Source organism: Trematomus bernacchii, unplaced genomic scaffold (genome assembly GCF_902827165.1).
Source record: "Trematomus bernacchii unplaced genomic scaffold, fTreBer1.1, whole genome shotgun sequence".
NCBI classification, from domain to species: Eukaryota; Metazoa; Chordata; class Actinopteri; order Perciformes; family Nototheniidae; genus Trematomus; species Trematomus bernacchii.
The window spans coordinates 7,344,559-7,367,664 of NW_022987342.1; the positions used below are offsets into that span (position 1 = coordinate 7,344,559).

Consider the following 23,106-nt stretch of genomic DNA (forward strand, 5'->3'; position numbering starts at 1 on the left):
TACACTGTTAGCTTACACAGTGGACCTCGCCTTCTCTATTAAACTGTTGTGTGACAGGAGTCATGCATAAAATAACACAGTGAATGTATTGCAATATTCAGATGTACAGTCCTGAAAAGTCAAGAAAAAATCATGTCATTGGCAAGTATGTAAAAGTCAAACTAAGTGGATGCTTTTGCTGTAAACTATTGCTGTGTTACCAATGTATATTTCCATATATAAATTGCTAACTTATAAGTCCTGTATAAGTTGTTTATAAAGACAAAAGACAAAAAAACTAACAAACTAATAATTTAGCATAATTTATCTGACATGTGAACGTATGAGGCAGCTATGTATCAGGAGGTAGAGCGGGTCAGCCATCGCATGTTGTGTGACGTTGCTCCTGAAGGATGTACATAAGTATTTGTGTGAAAGAGAATTTGACCTTGATATACCTTTACCTCTGGCTGTAAAAATGCCAGTGTATTTACCAGTCAGTCACGGGACATTTATGGTATAATAAACATGTGTGAACTGACGGCATCCTTGGACATAATAACCTGGTGTATTTTGTGGCAGCTGAACAGCAGTCACCACTGATAAGACTTAACATATTAAACAGTTGACTGAGGAGTATATGTCATTCAAAACTAAAAAGTGACACCAAAATCTTCAGGCTAATAACAGGTAATGCTCATGTTAAAGCTCACAAATCAAGCTAGTGTGAATTTAAAAAGGCTCAATGTGAACAGTTGCAATTTACTAACACTGGGTGGCAACACTCAATAACGGTATACGCCTACTTAAATAACAGGACTGGGTTTGTGTAAAATATACCAATTGTTTACCTACAGTACAATATATTGCTCTTGTTTTTATATAATAATAATATATATATTTTTTTATTGTGAGGGATTTCAATCAACATGATATGGATTTGCTAATTGACTAAACACGTAGCATAATAAATAGAAATATACATTCCCGTGCTACAGTAGTTTCTGTTTAATGTTTATGTAATTGGCCATGCTATTCACTATTATAGAATATAATTTTCAAAAATGTACATTGAAAATTATGGGAAATGAACCGGCTTAATAATATTAACAAGACTACTACTCCTACTAATACTACTATAACTACTACTACTATTACAACTAATACATACAAATAAAATAATGAAATGAAATGATAAAAATCCCACAATAACAGTGGAGTACAGAAAAATATAGATTGACTACATTATAATAATAAAAATGTTTGTTTAATTACAATACATTGAATGTATGAAATCAAGTAATTGCAATATGTTTGAAGGAATTGCAATCAATTATGAAGTCCTGTAAATGTGCTAACATTGCCTTACTGTATCAGTGTGCTTGTTTCTTTGCATTGATAAGCCACTGGGCAACACTGAAATTAATAATTTATTCACATTTCACTCTGTTTACATTCTGACATCTGCCTCAAGGCATTTAAAGAAGCTCGGCCGAGAAATAGATTGGCAACCCAAACCGCCAGCCAGTTATGTTATCCCTCGGCTCGGGCTTGACTACTCTGGTCTGATAAACTGCTGCGTTTTTTTTAAGGAACTGAGTGCAGATAGTCAGTTGTCAACAGGCTGAGCGAGAAAACGAGCCGTAGATACTACATGGTACGTGGAGCTGATAATACAAACGTTACTGTTCGTTACCGTGTGGAGAAAAACCATACGACTCGTCTCGGAAGTTCACATTTGTATCAGTATTTCCGTATAAAAATGAAGCCCCCCGGACACGGTAAGCTATCTTTCTCATTTAAAAAAAAACATTTAGCGAGTTTAGTGAGATGACTTCGACTAGCAGTGACTTTAAAACTAATTTTTAGGAAGCTAGTTGTTTAGGTCCGTCTGTAAAGTGTAATATAAGCTAATGAAACATCTCGTTCATTTGTCGTTGTTGTGGGCTTGTTATTTTACATTCCTAACAGACTGCTTTCACTAGTCGTTGTTTTCCCATTAAATCCTGACAAGTTTCCATTTAGAGCACGTTAGCATGCGTATTAGCCGATGCTCCTTCCAACAACACACACATGTTACATGATTGAAATGAGAATGATGGTTTGCCATATTGTCACAATCTATAAATATTGTCATTTTCCTCCACTACATTTATTTTGTACCTCTAGATACTTTGCAGATTTGGATTAATGATAATCAACACTTACATAAGACTGTAGTAACACCTGGTTTCAATTCACATGCTACCAAGCAGTACATTAAATCATTAAAATGAGTTCCACCTTTACCAGCTTTGATAAATACTTGAATGCATCAATCATTATAATCAAAAAATACAATAAATATGATTGTGAAATGGGCCAATCTGCATAATGAGTACTGTCATTTTGGTACTTGAAGTATAATTAGATGCCAATACATTTGTACTTTTTACTTGAGTAACATTTTGAATGCAGGACTTTTACTTGTAACAGAGTATTCCTAGACGTTGGTATTTCTACTTTCACTAAAGTACAAGATCTGAGTTCTTCTTTCACCTCTTCCTGATAAGAACCTACTCACCAAGAAAAGCATAAACCCTCCCTTATATACTGCCAGTTTTTATGAGTGTGTTTTGCACCGACACCTGTACTTATTTTGCCTTTTCTCTTGCTGGATGTGTTTCTCAGAAGCCCCCTTAGCATCATGGACATGTGCAACCTGACTCTGCAGGAGGCAAATGCAAGTCCCAGGCTGGATTGAATGGCACTGAGGATACAAGGTAAGCATTTGCCAGTAAATTTGAACTCATTATTGATCCGTTTCCTGAGCTACAAATGACCTCAGCGAGGGCAACGTCTAGATACAAGGGAGAGGGAGAACAAACATAGCTCAGAAGAATTAAGATCGGAGCAGGAATTCTACTACTTTCAGGGTGATAAAAGGACACTTAAGGGAAATGCAAAGTCTATATGAAGTGATATTTCTTAACTGAAGTAACACAAAGAGATGGGAGATGTCAACATACTGTGTTTTGGCATGGGAATCATAAGACATCTTGCATAGCGAGGTACTTAACTCTTAATTGCTAAGAGCAGGTTTGCCATCTATGTCAATCACCTGTAGTGATCCTGGTGCATAAAACATTTGAATATTTAAAAGGCCTCTCTCGAAGCTTTTAGAAATGCCACACACATTCAAGGCCTTCAACTATAAGCCCTGGTTAAAGTCAATAGAAGCAAGGTGTTCTACAGGTTTCTTTGCACAGCTTAAGGTATATTTCAAATGTTAAGTATCTCGCTATGCAAGATGTCTTTCCTCCAACACTGTAACCGGTTTTCTGTCTCTCCAGTTTTTCGGCTCTCAGTTTGTGACATGTAGCTGTAGAAAAACATCAGCGCTCGTCTGAGTTCAGTGTCTCCTTGGGGAGTTTCAACATGTCACTTTAGTGTTACGAGTGACGAGGCTACAACTGCTGTTGTCAGGAATGCTAATATTGCGCTGATTGTTATGGACCTAAAAACAGGCTTTGATATCTTGCAGCCAAGGTTATGTAATGCAGTTTAATTGGTCACAAAATGTGCCAAAGGGATCTGCACAAAGAAAGCTCCTGGCCATGGCACAGCGCTCAACACCAGACAATGCTTTTTTTTGGATTCTAAAATTCTCTTTGTCTCTCCATATCTTCATTGTAAATGATCACATGATAATGTTCAGTTCTATGGTGTATTGCAACACTTTAATTGTTCTGACCCTTGCACTCCCACAGTGTTCTCTTTGTCATTTTCTTGGATGTTTTTCGGTTTAGGCTTCTGATAGAATTGAATGACTTGAGAATACAGTTGCTGTGTTGTTGAGTCAATATTTCACACTTAATGGTGAATTGAATTTCAAATGTGCATGCACCAGTTAAATCTTGTATAATATAACAGACTACTGTACACACTGAGAATTTTCTTCAACACAATCCCTTCATTTATTTTCGTGACTTTATTTCTGAGACTAAGGCTGACATACAAGTCCAACAGCATTGTAGTGTTATTTGTACTGTAACGTATGGGATTAGCTTTCTAACATTGTATTTCCAAATAAATACCTGATTCTTTGTCTTATGTAATCAAATACTGACATATTAAGATATAGAAGGTATTGTTTGCATATATCATAGGTTTGGTTTTTTACTATACATCAAGTATTTGACCCCAGTTTGCCTATTTATATGATTAAAAATGCCAAAACTTGGCATTACTCAAAGAATACATGTAGTATCTTTCATTAAAGGGGAAATATAATTTCCCTTTTTAGGTTAATATTTCAGTTTAGGGTTTGTACTAGAACATGCTTACAGGTTTTATTGTTTAAAGAACACACCATTTTTCTAATTTTGTCTGACTGAGGGTGTTTCTCAATGTCTAGTAAAGCTGCTTCAGAGCCACTATTTCAAGCATACTACGTCATCGAGTGCCGCCGAAGGACTGTTCCAATGTTCAGCATACTTGGAATTCTACCGAGGCCGGCGTACTTCGTAGCGAAGCTGCACATGTGTAGACTCCGCGGTCTTAAAATCCCCACAATGCTTTGCGCACGGACCAATTTCCCCAAATCTGTGGTGGAAAATGTAAGGCGGGGCCTCTCATGTGAAGCACACCTGCACACTTGCTCGCCTGTTCCACTCTTCGTTTTCCGAATGCCAGGAAGTATTCTTGCCTCGCTGCTGAAGCAAGTGACTCGGAAGACATGTGCTACCAAGCAAGCGTACTCGACATTGAGAAACACCCTGAATATACCTGTGTTCCTCCTCTGACTGAAACACTTCACATAGTGCTGATCCCTTTAAGGGAGAAAAACAGAAAGCCCAGCCTGCTCTGATTGGTTTGCGAGAATAATATTGCAGATCTTCTTTTCAAGCTCTTGTTGGAGATACTGGTTCCGGAGCGGTGTATTTAAATGAGCCTGCATGACATAGGAAGAGTAAGAACTTCCCATGAGTGAACAACTCAATAATTACTATCCTATAAATAAGACAATTCTGTGTCCTCAAGACCTAGAAGAGCATATATCCCCAAAGATTTAAAACAAGCTAAGTCAATTTATTAGGTTTTATATTCCTTAAAATAAACACCAAATAACAGATTGAGTTTATTATTTATCCCTGGAAAGTATTTAGCTCTGACATCATGGAAACAACGTTCTATGTCTACGCTGGTTGCTAGTTGTTTATCATTAGCTACTTTTTAGACAATTCTTAATGAGGAATAATGGCTCATACTTTAGTCAGTGTCGGCCTTTTTTGATAATATCCATTTTTTCACTGAATGATCGTCTTGAAAAGGGTACTAACAACAATTCCGCAACAACATCATCTTCACCTGTTGCCATCTCGATGTAAAAAACGAATAAAACTTCAAATGAATTGCTACGTCGCATTTATCTAGATCCTCTGTCTCGAACTGGGCCTTCTAGAATACCCTGGAACCGAGGGAAACTCTGAAAGAACACGCCCATTGGCTACAAATCAATATATGATTGGTTGATCAAACTGTCAATCCAAACGTACGCTCTCATTCAGTGCAACGGCCAGGGCATTCTATCAAGGATATAGAATACCTTGGTTGAAGGATATTCTACACCTTAGTTGAAGGGTATTCTACAGAGACCCAGAAAAGTATCTGATTGGTTGCATTTCTTTTCTAACACAAAACCACTGAAATGCGTAGTGCATGGACCGAGAAGGACAAACAAATCAACGTAACACTGTAATATTACAGATCAACAACACCGATAACATTCTCATTTATTCATTTTATTTATATAATTAATTCGAGTCTTTTGTTTGTTTTATCCGAGTGTTCCAGGGTATTCTCTGAATACCTTGAAGGCTGCTACAGACACATCACATGTTGGAGGGATATAGGATTTGTGTTGATTTATACAAAAAATAATGCTTATCCTTTATCTGACATCTGTCTCGGATACGACACTGGTACATTGTTACACTTAGCTGTCAAGTTAGACAGGGTGAGAGAGAAAGAGGAAGCTGTCAGTTTGTCAAGAGAAAGGGAAAACTAAATCAGGATTCTAACATGTGAGAGACAGATGGAGGTTTTGGGTTTGAGCAGCAGGTGCGGTGACCTTTCCCCACTGTTACTTTCCTCAGAAGGAGTGTGTCATATGAATCTTTCACGCCGAGACAAGGAACATGTGCCGCTTATCATACTCTGCGTAGGAGCCGGCCTACACCCCTGTTGACTGAACAGCTGCTTGTAGCTTTGACTCACATATGGCCTTCCAAGTTCTCACCATGTCTGAACTATTAATATAAAACTATTATTTGTCTTCTTTTTCTCGGTCAGAGCCAGTGTAATATATTTTTCATCAGTTAAAATATTAAAATGTTTTAATTAATAAAATCAGGTCTGCCACCCATGTAGCCCTCTTCAGCACGACAATTGGACTTGTACTTGTACTTTAGTTTTTCATACATCTGCTAATATTAATCTCCTCCATTCACACAATCCATTTCGATGGCGTTTTAGCGAGTATTGTCTATAGAATTACATTACATTGCATTTAGCTGACGCTTTTATCCAAAGCGACTTACAATAAGTGCATTCGACCAAGAAGATACAAACTTGAAGAAAAAATCATATAAGTACATCAGGTTTCATAGAGCCAAAACATTTCAAGTGCTACTCAACTGGCTTTAGATAAGCCAGTCCTTTATTAGTATATAAGTGCTTTGTTGGCAATTCTTTGTTAGTAATTCTATCGCTCCAAGTGGAGTCGAAAGAGATGAGTTTTCAGTCTGCGCCGGAAGATGTGTAAGCTATCTGCTGTCCTGATGTCAATGGGGAGCTCATTCCACCATTTTGGAGCCAGGATAGCAAACCCACATGTTTTTGCTGATGGGAACTTGGGTCCCCCTCGCAGTGCTGGTGCGGCGAGCCGTTTGGCCGATGCAGAGCGGAGTGCACGTGCTGGGGTGTACAGTTTAACCATGTCCTGGATGTAGGAAGGGCCAGATCCATTCGCAGCATGGTATGCAAGTACCAGTGTCTTGAAGTGGATTCTAGCAGTTACTGGAAGCCAGTGAAGTGAGCGGAGGAGCGGCGTGCTTCATAATGCTCAAGAATTGTACAAAACTGTTCCATTGTGATCTGTTTTTCTTTGTTTATGCCTGATCAATACCTACAAGATAAGAACATTTCTGAAAAACTTTGCTCAGTTTGCCTTCTCTCACATGCTAGCCTAATTTGGCTTTTGGCTGTTAAACATGTCCGTTGTCAGGCCCTTGACTTGAGGCTTATTTGGATTAAGATAAATACAAACAAAGTCTCCTCCTCTAACAACAGTTCATTTTATTAATAAAAGGTTATTGGTGCCTTGCTTCAGGGTTATTCGCTCCCTGCTTATTCAACATCTTCTCACGCTCCGTCAGGCCCTCATTCAACAGAGCCTGTTTTGCAGGTTTAAAACGCAGACTGCCTTATTCAGTAAGAGACACCCCAATCAGAGCGTTTTCTACTTTTTGCCTACTAGTAATCTAATGGACAGTGCAATATATACAAAGCCCAGACGTACATGTTTTCGATATATGACGTTAATATACCTGGGCGGCCCGCCCAAGTAAAGTCTATGTGTGGGAAACCCTTCCATCATAACATTTATGGCAATAAGCGTATTTTTCATGTAGAGTGTAACGGGACTTCCGGTTTTGGGCAAACTGCGTGTGCATCACTCTAATCCTCAATGGTAATGTTTAGATGGATTTCGGAACTTCCCCTCGATTCTATTGGCTCTAACGGTTCAAAAGAGATATGGCAAATACACCCAAATGACCCCAGAAGTGTTTTCTTTTTTCTAAAAAGGTAAAATGTCACTTATTTTGCATCAATCTTGATACAGGGTACTTATTATATGTTATAGTTTGGATTCCTAAAGCTTTTAGTCTACTATCCCATCATTCAAGGGTGGTTTTCACTCCAAGTAATGTTTTTTTTTTGGACGGACACTATAATTTAAATTTTTTTACTATGTTCAATCTGAATTTACTTTAAAATAAAAACATCTATATTGATTCTGACGTTTCTACATCCAACTCACAGGTGTATCATTGCTTTGAGAAAAAATATAATTAATATACCCCTTTTTAGAAGTGAAGATATAGTCATTTGTTCTGGGCATGTCATTTTCGAGCCTGAGACCTGAAAAACAGGCTTGTGGTTTAACAGGTTAAAGCCTTTGGTTATGTAGCTAAGCATTGCTTCTCCTTGGCTTCTCTTCAGCAAACATCACAGTAGTTACAGACAGGTGCTCCCCCTCACCCAACCAACCACTGAGATAATGACCATTACTGAGACATCCACAGAATGTGTCAGACTGCCATCCAGCAGGCTGTTTCAGGTGCTGCCAACATTGTACGCTGACACTACCATTCATTTCGCTACCTTCATAATAATTACTTGTTACCAAAGGAAAGAGACAGAGGCGAGGTGGGAGGTGGGAACATGTATAAATATAGCCTGTCTATAAATACTACCTCAGTTTCTTACTCAAACTGAGATATTATTCACAAAGCCACAGTACAGGGCTTTTTTGGTGAGAGAAAAAGGCAGGGGGAAAAAATTGAGATGTGAATTAACTTGCTCTTTTGCTCTCAGCCCTGAGGAATAGGGCAACTGTCGTTTATAAGATTAAATCCACTCCTTTTAGAAATGCTAGCAGTCATTCACCATGATATACAGATTAGACTAGACTAGACAGAATATGATGAAATGGCTCCATTACTCAATAACAATGAAATCTTTTGTCATTACAGTTTGGCTGACCAGTGCTTTTTTCAATTCGTTTCACTTTATCCAACACTGATAACAAGTCATTAATGCAATCCACACTTTAAGTTGGGTTTCTGTTTGGTTGGTTGTTGGCCAGGAGGGCACAACTGTTTCTAAATTAGATTAAATTGAAGGAATTCTGATGGTAAGAAAATGTATTAGAATTGTATCAGTTATTGTATCTTATATCTTAAACTAATGATTATATGTGGAGAGACCTAACATCTGTTGTTCTTATCAGTGTGTGATGTCTCTCGTGCTTCAAAGCCTGCTGTGATGAAACCGTATTGGGTTGCAGGGAAATGTAATTACCCCAGAGAAAGGCAGACAGTCAGTTACTGGTGAGGTTAATGTCATCAGAAACAGGACACATCCACAGCCCAAATTCTACAGAGAGACGATCACATAAGCTGTGCTGGTTTATGGCATTTTCCATTCTGAACTTGTTGAAATGAATTACTGTAGTATGTTGACATTTGGAATGTAATGTGTTTGGAAACAGAAGATGCTTTGTGGAGACAAAGCAGGAAGTTGGTTCCGTCTTATCCCGGGGTTGAGCCAGATGTGGCAAACTGGGCAGATGTTTGCCCCAAAGGCCTGGATGCAAACTGTGGCTCTGCTTATTGATCCATTCCCATGTTGTTGTGTTGGCTATGAGCATTAGTTCCACTGTGACTTGGTTCTGGATGAATCTTTTTGGTTAGCCTGTTTGGCTGACAGACCATTTTTCAGTTTTTCTTCAACTTATTCCAAAAAGATAAAGTGTAGCTGACTGTTTTACACAATCATTTCTCAGAAAGATAAACCATAACTAAACTAAATCAGTAGGCCGAGGCCGAGCGAAAAGAGCCCTGGTTTGTCTTGATAGCCTGTCTGCGAAACATGATTACACAGTTAACCTCTTGCCCACAATTAAAACAGATCTTAACTCTTCTTTGTTCTTATCAACATTTGCGTGCCAATAATGGGCGACTTGCTACATGTGACCAGCTTTTTATTGAATAGTTACTGCAGGGAGGCTGGTAATTAAAACGGCAATGAAAGAACTCAATGGAATTTCAAGCAAACCCACGAAAGAGCAGCAAAAGCTAAAAATCTGCTTTGAAAACAACTTAAAGAAATGATGAAAATAATCTACATATTTCTTTAGTTTTCAGTAAAAATCGATGGGTCTCCTCTGATATTAAGGCTGAGCCGGTGTGTGTAACCGCAGTAGAGGCAGAGCTTGATCCATGTCGCAGTTTTTTCAGCCAAGGTGTTCATTTAAAAATAATGAGGTCTTGTTGACAAGGTTAAGCAGTTAAGTGAGCAGTGCATTATTTACAAAGAACAGCATATGGATCAGTAAACGAACGTGGTTTGACATGACTGAGTCTTACCAATTATTAACTGCATAGAAACACACAGCGTCTTTATGGTTTGGTCTGGTTAGTCGTGTGAAGCCTAGACTGTGCTACTTTTACAGTGTTTTTCTCTCTTTCTCCAACTCTGTTGCTTAACACAGGATTATTGTTTACTCACTTCCTTAAGGCCGTGGTCCAGTCCTAAACACGATGCTTTGCGTTGCTTTTTGGATTCTAAAATGATCTTTGTTTCTCCATATCCTCATTGTAATTTATCACATGATAATTTTGTAGGTCTATGGTGTATTGCTACACTACAATGGTCCTGACCCTTGCACCCTTACAGTGTGTACAATTCTTGCAGTATTCCAGTTGCTGTTTTGTTAAGTCAATATTTTGTACTAAACAGTTATTTGAATTTCAAATTTGCATTGATTAGATACTGTACTGAGTATTTTTTACAACACGATTCTATTTTGTCTGAGACTAAGCCTGACGTGAAAGTTAAAACACATGTGTATTCTAATTTGTAACTGTAATGTATGGTATTTTCCTTCCACAAATGTCTTTGTTTTAATAATACCTGTTTCTGTGGAATGCAGTGTCTATGTGCTATGACAGCCTACAGAGACAGTCCCTTTCTCCCTCTCTGTTTCTAAATACAGGATTATTTTGTACTTCCCTGACCTGGTGGACGCTCTGTCACATGCTCTCCTCGAGCCAGAGTGTTTTCACTGCTGTGATCCACAACAGCTGAGCCATTATTGCAGGCAATAATGGAGCAATCCATCTAAACTGATGGTTAGCGGAGAACAAGGGTTAAAGCCTGTCAAATCTGTCATAACCGCTCAGTCATCAGAATGTTGGAGAACAGGAAAAACAAGTAACTTCTGTTTGACTTCTTTTTATAACAATAGCGGCAAACGGCACACATCGTGAAACTTTTAGTCATACATCTGTTTATTGATTTGACTGGGTGTCACGGGAGTAATTCTCACACATGCAACTGTAAAATGTGCTTATTGAGTTAGGCCTGACAAAAATGGAGTACACCTTGTTTGTGTTAAACAGGGTTGTGAAGGTTACTTTAAAGCAGTGTTGTAGTCAAGTCACCAATTCACGAGTCCAAGTCACTCTCGAGTCACCACTCTTCGAGTCCGAGTCCAAGTCCGAGTCACCAAGGGAGAGTCGTAGTCGAGTCCGAGTCCAAGTCCGAGTCACCCAAGGAGTGTCCGAGTCGAGTCCGAGTCATCATTACCTGTGTTCGAGTCCAAGTCTGAGTCACCTAAGAAGAGTCCAAGTCAAGTCCGAGTCACAAGTCTTCATGTATTAATCTTCGTGGATATATGTGTTGAAATGTAGCTGCTCCTCTACATTGCTTTTATCCTGTCATGTTATACTAATCTGTCTATTGAACTGCTGTGAAGCCAGTTTGGCTACAATTCTTGTAATAGGTGCTATAAAGCTTATTACTAATATTACTAATTACCTTTTAGAGAAGTGATTATATTTGTATGCCAATATTTTCCTACGGTAAAGTTTTCGTTTTGCACTTTTATTTTGATAGAAATAAGATCGGGACTCTTATTTTGAAGGAACTTTTACCGGTTAAATCGGTTTACTGATGAAGATTAAGCCCCAGAAAGCACATGGCTACTTAACATGCAAAATGACGTCATTCTGCATGTTAAGTAGCCATATGCTTTCGTGTTATCGGCTGAATCTTTATTTATTGATTAGATCACGTTACTCTGACGATAGTGTTCAAGACAGCCTATATGTCTGAACTCGATGTTTAGAGTAATGTGTTACGGAGCCTTCTCTTCAATATTGTTTCCACATAGACCATTTTGCGCTGCTCTTTTCCAATGTGGAAGCAGAATGTGTGAAAGCATACAGCACGATGCGGGGTGTGTCTCTCGACATCTTTAGACTGGAATAGCGGGGCCCAGTACGTGAACTCGCCTCGCAGCCGGTGCACATGCCAGGATAGAGGACATCAGATTCCATAGAAAACTTGCTCGAGTCTGAGTCCGAGTCCAAGTCGGAGCTTCAATGTATAAGTCGAGTCCGAGTCATCGTTGGGGGAAAAATTCACGAGTCCGAGTCAGAGTCCAAGTCAGCGTACGCGATAGTTCACGAGTCCGAGTCCAAGTCATCGTGCGCGAGAATTCACGAGTCCAAGTCCGAGTCGCGTCAATCAGTGCGCGAGTCCGAGTCGAGTCACGAGTCCCAAAAATCGGCACTCGAGTCCGAGTCCAGGACTCGAGTACTCCATCTCTGCTTTAAAGATGTAATGGTAGTTACCTTTAAAGGAGCTTTTTGGGGTTTTCTCTTTCCTGTAGTATGTTATATAGATTTGTGTGCATATAAATGTCTGCATAGGCTTAAATCCCTGTGTTCCCTCCAGAGGGAGTTTCTCTCCCACACACTCACCCCCCTGCCTTAAAAAACCTCCATTGGACTCCTTTGTTTTACTTCCGTAACATAGTGACATCACTCTGTATCACTCGCACTTCTCTCGGTTAGCGCTCAAACACATTGTACGTGATAGAGCTGTCCCGCCCCTTAGCCTAAGCGGTTGACCAATCACAACAGAGCCCACCAGCTGACCAATCAGAGCAGACTGGGCTCTGGTTTCAGACAGAGGGTGAAAAGAGGTGCTGCAGCACAGGCAGTATGAGAAAAATAAGCTTTTTGAACATTAAAGCATGGAGACATGTCACAGTAGAGACACAAAATACTAATATTGACCTGAAAAATGAGCATGATAGGGCCCCTTGAAAAATATGTAATCGGTAACCTAATCTAAGCATCACAGTAAAAAAGTAATGTTACTTGATTACTTTCTGATGCTGTCTAATTACATAAATATCAAATGAAGTGCAAATATAAAGAAAATAGCAGAAATAAAATCTGAACTAACAGTTTAAAGGTCCCATGTCATGGCCATTTCTACTGATCCTAATTCCATTGTTGAAGTATACTAAAATAGATTTATATTGTGCAATTTTCCAAACTCGCATTGGTTTCTCATACAGCATCTCTGTATAGTATGTGTATTCACTCTCTGTCCTAAACGGCTTGTTGGAGCTCCTGCCCCCCCCTCCCTATGAGCCCACTGTGCTCTGATTGGTCAGCTCGCCCACTCTGTTCTGATGAGTCCACCACCGTTACAGCTGGACATCAGTGTTTATGTGTTACAATGGCGTTTGTTAGCAACCAGAAAATGACACCAGTAATGACAAACGGATGAAAATGCTGCGTGGGGTCTGGGTGCCGTGTTGGCGGGACGCTGTGAGGAGCGCTGCTCCCCCCTTTGAGGCTCGAGGAGCGGACAGTGTGAGCTGTATTACTGGTGTCGTTTCCTGGTTGGTGCGTGGGGTCTGCGAGACACCGCAGAACTCAGCCTGAGCTCACACATACACTCACAGCCAGGCTGTTCGCCACTCAGTTCGCCACACACTCACAGCCTGAGAAAAGATACGGCTGAGTGAGTGTGTGTGAGGAGCTCCACAGATTGGTCCATTTGGTCGTCGTTACGTCACTGACCAGGAAGAAAAAAATGGAAAAATAAAAATCTCCAACAAGGCGTTCTGGGGCAGCATAGACAGGTATTTTCTGTGTTAAGGCCCAGACACACCAAACTGACATCAAAGAACACGTCCCGACGGACCCGATTGTTGTCGCCTCACGTCTCCTGCGTCTTGGCCATGTTTCGCACTGGAACACACCGCAAAGACTTCAGCCGACGGCCAACTAGCACGTACGGCACTGCGCATGCGTGAGTGGCAATAACTCTTCTTACCAGCAAGCGGCGGTAGTGTGTATTCGTCATTCAAAAGAGGCAACAACCGGAAGACAGACTGTGTGATACACCGAGAGAAGAAGAACAAACTGCGTGATATAAACAAACAACAAATAGCGTGTGCGTTCCATTTTCACGGAAAAATGTTAAATGAAATCTCAGATTTGCCTTCTTAATAGTTTGTTTGGGTCCCTCACTTCCGTTTCGCTTCTCATGCACTGATTCGCTAAGCTGAACAGCCAATCAGAGTGATTTATTTTGCCGACAGCCTTGTTGAATCGGCGGCGGAAAGTGTCGGCACGGCCGAAAAGACACGACGGTGCGGGACACACCAATCTGAGTAGGGCGACAGGACGCTCATCGGCGGCCACACATCTATCGACGCCAAAAATCGGCCCGGTGTGTCCGGGCCTTTAGAGTTTTACTCGCTACAGGGTGTACTTTGAGGGTTTGTGGCTTTGCAGACCGTTTACATGCATAAAAAGCTACATAACACACAAGGGGATGGGTAATAACCGGAAAAGCATGACATGGGACCTTTAATACACACAGTTAAACTTGCACACTATATTTTATAAACATATGGGTTCACCTACTGAATTAAACAAGAACAAATGAAGCAAGAAAGTGAAAGCATTCTTTAAACTAGAGATCTCAATGATAATCTGGTTTGAGATTGTTGCAATCTGTGTTGTTCGCATGTGCTTCTTAATATATTATTCTTTATTTTAAAATGTATTGTAACATTCTAATCTTGCAAGTAATCCCACTTTAAGTGAAAACAGTTGCCTTGTTTTGTGTATCCTGGTTACGTAATCCCATGAAATGTAATCCATTACTCCCTGATCCTGGTGTTTTGAAAGCAGGACAATGACATAATCCTATTTTGTCAATACACATTGTTTATCTTGTTTCTTTGATAAAGTATTTGGCAGAGGAAGGCTGAGAGATGTTATGTTCTCCCCGCCTATCATTCAATCTGCGCCTGTCTCACCAGTTTGTCAGCATTCTTGAGAACAGTTTCGGTTCTGTTGGGCTGCTTTTGTTTATCTGTCTCCAAAACCTGGAATCTGAATGTGACAATGTGAAATTGATTTACCAGTTTACCACTGCCTCTTAGTCACTAAAACATGCCTGGACAAACCTTTATCTCAACTGATGCAGTTTCAGCATTGATATCTTATTAAGACTGCTAACATTTTAATATCAATGTTATATATTTTAGAACAATGAGTACATTTCTATTTAAACTTATTTCTTTAGACAATTTACTTTAGTTTCTTATGTTTATAAAAATATCTTTGTTTTATTTATTTATGTATATTAATTATATCTTTATCCCATTTTTATAGGGAATAAATAAATGGGATAAGTGTGTGTGTGTATATATATATATATATATATATATATATATATATATATATATATATATATATATATATATATATATATATATATATCTATCCCATTTATTTATCGGGTTTATCATGCATGTTATTTTATTATTCTCTTCTCAAAGGTGCTTTACAAATAAAATGTATTATTATTATTATTAATACTTTACAGGTAATTATACCTAATAAATATACTAATGGTAGTAAATAAGGCAAAACAAATATATTTGATAAGACTGTATCATCGACATCTCATACCATTGCAACCATTTCTATCGATCAGCCAGTAAAAGCACATAAGACGCCTTAAAGTTTCAACAACAACAAAATATATGTTGTCATCTTTGCTTTCTCCCTCCTTTTACAATTACTTTTCAATAAAATATCCAAATAATGGAGCCAGTAGATATCTGTAAACTGTCACGCCTACGGGACAGTAAGCTGTTGGCTCCTGTAAATACAATGCTGGCAGCTGCATTCATGTGAGCACTGGGCTGTGAGACACTTTACAAGTCATTAGCTAAACTGACAGTGTAAGCACAGGGAAAACCATTACTACTGCAAATCAACAGCAGGCTTTGAAGTGGGACTTCTTCTAATCCCTTCCTAAGCAACCTGGATATGGTTTAGGGATCTGGGATGGCATGTGTGAGCATGTTTGTCAGTCTTTAATAAGGTCTTTTTTTTATCCTGAAGTGTAAACTCTGTCCCCCCTATGCCACTGATGCCATCGGAAACAGTTGTGTATGACATTTGAGAGGCTCTGAGGAGGCTGCCATGTGGTGTTGTATTGGCAGAAAGCAACAGGCAGGATGACTTGTAAAAATCCCCCTGCAGTGTGGTTACTGAGCTGCAAACACCAGAAACACAGCCAGTCAGCCACTTCTACTGATATGTTAGGCCCACATGCGTTAAGGAGATATTTATTTGAGGTCGTAAAAATAATACTGCCCAGCCTCTATGCAGACTCATGTTTTAGCTTCAGGAAACTGACACAATATCATTGTCTGTTGTTGTAGACTGTGACGGTTGGAAGTGTTCCCCAGATGGCATGTATTTTCCCGTAGTCATGTAGCAGCCATTTTTGTTTGTTAAGAATTCAGGTCTACGTCTTGATGAGCTGCAAAGAGTTGATGACTTCTTCTTGGGAGTCTTGTCATTCAGCGGGTATAGAATTAAGGATTTTAGGAAAAAAATCATATCAAGTATCTTCTCATGAAGTAGCTTCTCATGAAGCAGCTTCTTCTCTCAGTGTATGGTTGCACAGCCTATTTGAGATGAAATGTTTACTTCTAAATATAATCTAGTATTCGTTTTAAAACATCTGACAATTTGATGGTCTCAATGCTAGGGTTCTCCTAAATAGTATGATGTTTATGTGGTAAATTATAGTCACATTTAGAGTAAAATAGACGATTTTACAGTATGTTTTGAGTTAATGAAAGTTAATGGTAATATTTGTGTAGGCTACACATTTTCAGTGTTTGGTTGTAGTTATTCCAACCCAATTATGTCCCTTGTTGTTGCGCAATACCAAGATGGCCCCGGCCAAAGCCAAGAACCAACAGCCAAAACGCCGAACTCAAGGCTTCAAAACCGTAGTCGACAACAACAATGTGACATCAGAGAGACTACATCTACTACTACTTCTTACATTCTGTGGTAATAATAATAATAATAATAATAATAATAATAATAGATAGATAGATAGATCGTACTTTATTGATCCCAAATTGGGAAATTGTTTAATAATGGGTTCCATTTATAAAGCACTTCATATTTGATTTCAAATCCCGAAGTGCTACAAGCAGTGAGCATGAACAGTATAAATAAACATTACACAACACGGTAGAATTAATAAAAAGCAATACAAAAATAAAAATAAATAAAAGGGTGGTAAAAAGGTCTAGGCAAAGGCTCTTTTGAAGAGATGGGTTTTGAGGCCTTTTTTAAAAGCCTCCACGGTCTGTGGTGCTCTCATGTGGTCGGGGAGAGCATTCCACAGACTGGGAGCAGCCGAGCAGAAGGCCCGGTCTCCCATACGGAGCTTAGTCCTGGGGGGGTTTGAGGAAGTTGGAGTTGCTGGAGCGGGTGGTCCGCAAGGAGGTGAGGAGTTCCTTGAGGTAGGGAGGGGCAGTTCCATGGACACACTGGTGGGTGAGGACGGAGACCTTGAATGGGCGTCCATTTTAACACCCAGGTTGGTGACTATTGAGGAGAGGGTAATGTCCTGGGCGGAGAAGGTGATGGTGGTGATGGTGGATGACCGAACCTGGTGTGGGGTGCCAACTATAATGGCTTCGGTCTTGGAGCTGTTGAGTTTCAGGAAGTTTTGCTTCATCCACGCCTGTATCTCCTCCAGGCAGGCAGTGAGTGTGGGTGAACGCAGGGCTGCAGAGGAGGTAGGGTTGATCCTGAGGTACAGTTGGGTGTCATCAGCGTAGCAATGGAATGATACTCCATGTCGGCTGATGATAGAGCCAAGGGGGAGCATGTAGAGTGTGAAGAGGGTGGGGCCGAGAACTGATCCTTGAGGGACACCACAGGTGACGTTGTGGGTACCCGACTCTGCCTCGCCCAAGGAGACGTACTCTGTTCTGCCGGTGAGGTATGATCTGAACCAGTCAAGGGGAGAGTCAGAGAGTCCGATGGTGGAGTGCAGACGATGGAGGAGGATGCCGTGATCGACGGTGTCGAAAGCTGCAGTGAGATCGAGGAGGATGAGGAGAGAGGGAGAGCCAGCATCAGCCGTCATCAGCAGGTCGTTGGTGACCCTGACCAGGGCAGTTTCTGTGCTGTGGCCTGAGCGGAAACCAGACTGGAACTTCTCAAATAGGTTGTTGGAGTTTAGGTGGTCCTGGAGCTGAGCAGCAACTAGTGTGGTTGTGGTAACACAACACTACTGGCTTTGCAAGTGCTGTATGACTGTGTGAATGACACATGGTCATGCAACCACCCATGCAACACTCATTATATGACTGAGTTTTTTTTTCCTTCCTCACAGTCACATCCTCAGTGTTATTTGGAGCTTCTGATGAGGTGATGCAGTAGGTGGTCGAATTGTTAGACACTGAGTAACACAACCCGTGACACTTCAATCAAAATAATTCTAAGAAAGCACCATCCCTTTTTATATACTTAATGTTATAACATTTGGCAATGATGGTAAAAGGATTTATCCATGTTGAAAATTCCTTTCCCTTTTTTTGGAGTGTCCCACTTTTCCTCATCTCACTACATTTAGCTAAATTGAGGACTTCCTACATTTTCTGTTTTGACATTGTGAAATCCTTAGAGGATGGTATATGAACTTGTATTGAACTCAAATAAACATATATAAGAACAGGAGGTCATCTTGTTAAGAAAGAACTGACAGTTGCACTGCTCACTAATGAGGCATCTTGTCTTGTGGCTACATTGATCGCTGTCTAGCCTGGTACTGCCAAAAGATGTTCACCACAAAGGATTTCTCCCTTATCGGTGAACCATGATACATCTACCTTTTTAATTAATCATTTGCAATAAGTCACAAATCACTATCATTTTCTTCAAACTTCTCTTTAATTGAAAGCATGTTGGGTATCAAATCCAGCTTCTCAGTTTCACGGAAATACTGTCAAATAAACAATATCTGACCCTTTCTGCAAAAAGCTAGACAACATTTGAGATTCGGGATTCGTTAAAGATGTGTTCTTGGTGGAAACTTTGCCTATTTGACACTACTATGCAGTTAAATATATATTTTGGGCCATATATTGGGAGTAAGAGCAACATAACAGCTTTACTTTGTGTTTCTGTTACCACTTTCATTTGGCAACCATGACTAATAATGAATAAGTAATAGTCTTCCTATGCACAATCAGATATGTGCTTTGTTGACTAGAACTAAAGGGTCAGGGGTCATGTTCTTAGAATCGATACTGGGAAAACGAGGGGTCATCAAATTAAGCAAGTCTACTCTCTTAGCAACGTATTAGTTGCAGAATGAGATTAAGGAAGCCAAGAGGGACAATTTCACATCCTCGTGTTGATCATATTAGTTACAACCAACAATCTTTGGTGTACGCTATTATATCTCAGTTTTTTTCAGTTTCTCAGTCATTTTCTTATTGGCATCCTTGTATAAACACTAATCCGCTTGTCCAGGGCATAGGGAATCTGATGGAAGTATGTTAAGAGTGAGCCATATCCCTTCCTTCTGTTAACAGAAGCACATGCACTGTAACAATCATGCACTTGGCAACAAATGAATCAATTATCCTGTAAACAGGAGTTTAGTTGGGTGGCGTTGAATGTGGCCGAAACCCCAGATAAACTGACTTAAAAATTAAACGTGATAACTATCTTAAGTCTTTGTATGTGATAACTGCTAATAATGGCGCGTTTCCACTACACGGCCTCGCTCGGCCCCGCTCGGTATGGCTGGGCCTCGTTAGGACTGGCTCACTTTATGGCGCATTTCCATTACAGTTTAGGAACTGGGGCAGTATCTATAGTAACGCAGTGTAGGCGGAGCCGTGACGTGATCTTCAGAGGACCCCAGAGAAACAACACAGCCGTTAGCTGTTAGCACTCAGAGCTCACAGCTCCTCATATATGTTCAGAAACTAGACAAAAGTTAAACAAGTACAAACCACAGACTGCCTGTGTCATGGTGAATACAGTCGCTGCTTTATTTATGTCTGTATAGGCCGTTGTTGTGAGTGTGGATGGTCGGAGCATATACTGCGTTAGCTTAGCCAATCTCCATTTAGAAAACAAGCATTTTAAAAGGTTTTTCGCCTGCCGTCTGTCTGCAGACTTGTCAAAGCATTAATTCATGGTTTTTACTAACCGGTATCAGTATGTTGTTACTTCGGCATCATTTTGAAACGTGTATTACAATTAAATCACGGTCAAATATGTCCATCTTGTTGTAGTTGTAGCCCCCTTGCCAGCGACGCTCTCTCTAGTTTAGCATACTCAGCCCGACTCAGCCTCGTTGTCTCTGGCCCTGGACCCACGATTTTATGAGGCCAGAAAAACTGTGAATTAGGACCCGCCGGCCGGTACTAGGCCAAATGGAAACGCAACCAAAGACGGGCCGCTGACGTCACAGCCCTCTTAAACCGGGCTGCGCGCTGTAGTGGAAACGCGCCATAAGTCAAACCATGTGTACAAGGAACATTTGTCTTTGGGCAAGTAGATTTTTCATTAACGTCAAACCCAAAAAATGGCTTTGCAAATGTTTTCATGAGGAAGGAAATGCATTTACAGTAACACGTCTGTTAGCCCTCAAGGATACATAAAATGAATCTTGGGGAACACTAAATGTTAAGATACATTTAGTTTGTTTTACAAGAAAACTCCACTGGGCACCTTTTTGGAATTCTTCAACTCAATGTTAAGCTATATACGTTTTATAAGGCTTTCTAATACATACCGTTTTTTCCTACCATAACATTTATTTTATTCATCTTTACACAACATCCATCTTGATTTTTACACTGTATCAGGTTTTTTTTGGGTGAGTCACTGCTTCAAAATACCACGCATTTGATTCAGAAACGCATTCACTATTCATTTAGGCATTGAGCTTATCCCTTTAGTCATTATATTGACTTATTGTAGCTTACTCCACATTGAAAGACATAACTGTGTTAAATTAAACAATATATTAAGTTAGAATTTTTGTAATTGCAAATGCTGTCTTCTCACCTCACCAGTATTTTTATCACTGGTTTGTTTGAACAATGCATTACAGCTAAACACACGTCAGTTTATTTGCATGAATACATTGAGTATGTGTAATAGCTCTGTGAGTCACGTCTCATTAACAGTGTGTGCTGCTCGGTACAGAAGAAGTGAGCTGTGAACATGTCTCTAATGAGTACAAAACAGGCGGGGTAATGGGGCTGGCTCCCTTCTGTAATTGGCTTCATCAGCATCAATGGCAAGACTTCGTTCTTCACTGTCCTCTAAGGCTGTTCCTAGGCTTCATAGGGAAAGGCACTGGGAACACAAGATAAACCAGGACTTCATTGTCAGTGCACACACACTCTTGGATTGACGACCAAATGCATGAAGATGTACTGTACGTGCCAAGTCCTTTGCTCAGTTTGTTTGTTCCTTTTACATAGTTTTAATAGGGAGATAGAATCAGCTTACAGACCACACAAACACATGCATACTTCCCCACTAATCCTAATGTGCTGTTAGCAAATACTGCTAGGACCTTAGGGTCCTTTATGTTGAAATGAAATCTATGTCCAAGCGGCGGTCCATTAGAATGGCCTCATTGTATTGCTGCTGACTGAAGGCTGGCTAGCTAGGGACAGAGGTGGCTGGCAGACTGCCTGGCTGTGTAACAGGCTCACTCGTGACCAATGTGACAATGAGTGACCAAGTTCAGTCTGTATAAGAGTGAGCCAGCATGAGCTCATGCCACCTCTGTTGTGAGCTGAGAAGGCCTATGCTAGATGTCAGCATGACATTAACATCATTCTATTTTCACCACCAACGTGTGTCCTAGATGCTAGGGAAAGGTGCAATTTAATCATGTTGTGTTGCCAGGTATGTCCCGGCCTAATCTTCCCAATAGTACAATTTACAGGGTTCCAAAAATGAAATGCACCAAACGTACAAAAAAGTTTTGTATGGTATTTATATTTGGCTTTTGCAAAATGCCACATATCACGTTTTAAATGGGAATGAGGAAGTGTTTTAAATAAGGAAAAGCACAGGCTAAGAATGAAGTAGTGTGTCCTTCGAATGGTCCACTTACTTGGGTGTATTCAACCCAATCATTTCCGTTTGATTTACAGTATCCACTTTGGTTTAGTTTATTTTTTTTTCATTTTATGATGTTTCCACCAATTTACCATTTTAATCATAAAGCATGAGTGGTTTGAAAAAAAAAAAGTAGTGTTGATGTCATCTTCTGTTACACATACTTCCCTAGTAAAACCTGGCAAATTGACCTCAGTTTGTCAGTCAATGAACTCACGGAATCTTGTGACACCAAATAATTAGCATCAGTTTGCCATGCTACTTTTATCCCAACCTCGATTTATTATCTGGACTTTGACTGATGTCTGTCAGACGTTTGTTAGCTTTAAAATGGATTAAAAGTAAAACAAAATGTATGTGGTTTATAATTCACATTGTAATATGCAGACGCTAGAGCTCACAATTCTTGCTGCAGCATCCATGTAGGCATAATGAGTCTACATTTTTGATTGCTCCTCATTGTTCTTGATGATTTTGCTGTATATTTCAGCAGTCTTTAAAAGGTATTTGTGAAAGTGTCAGCAGATGGTAAGTAGGATGTTAGTGGTCATTTGATATAACTGATTGCTCAAGAACTGCAGACTGGCCCAACTAAAAGTCACACTACATTTGGCAGCACCAGCACAGGCACACATAAATACACTTTTTTCTGGAAATAGTAATATACATAATACATTATTGCTGGGTTTCCTAAATACATAGTCAGTGGTCGGTGACTCAGTCATTCTACTGCCTTTTGGCTTATTCTTGAGCTTTGATGGATTGAGAAAGAAAGTCATTTATTGAGGTAAATGTTGTTCATAGCCAGTTCAATAATTACAATGATCAGCAGTTGCAGTGGTTTACCAGTTTTACAAATCTAACTTTCACATAACAAAGAATCCAAGGAATGGCTGATCACCTGACAGCGATAAGAAAAAGACAACTTCCTTAACCAACGATAAAAATATGTTTATGTTTGCCTGGAAAGCTGATGTTAGTTTGCTGATAAAATCATCTG

General features: G+C 39.9%; 1 protein-coding gene across 1 annotated transcript in view; it reads left to right on the forward strand.

Moving 5' to 3' along the window:
• The first annotated feature begins 1,559 nt into the window (after positions 1 to 1,559).
• LOC117481760 (testis-expressed protein 2-like) overlaps positions 1,560 to 23,106 on the forward strand; it is a 46,589-nt gene continuing 25,042 nt past the window's right edge. Inside the window, exons 1-2 of the mRNA XM_034129651.1 lie at positions 1,560 to 1,760; positions 2,650 to 2,741. The gene's annotated coding sequence lies outside the window, so the exon portion shown is untranslated. The remainder of the gene's footprint in view (positions 1,761 to 2,649; positions 2,742 to 23,106) is intronic.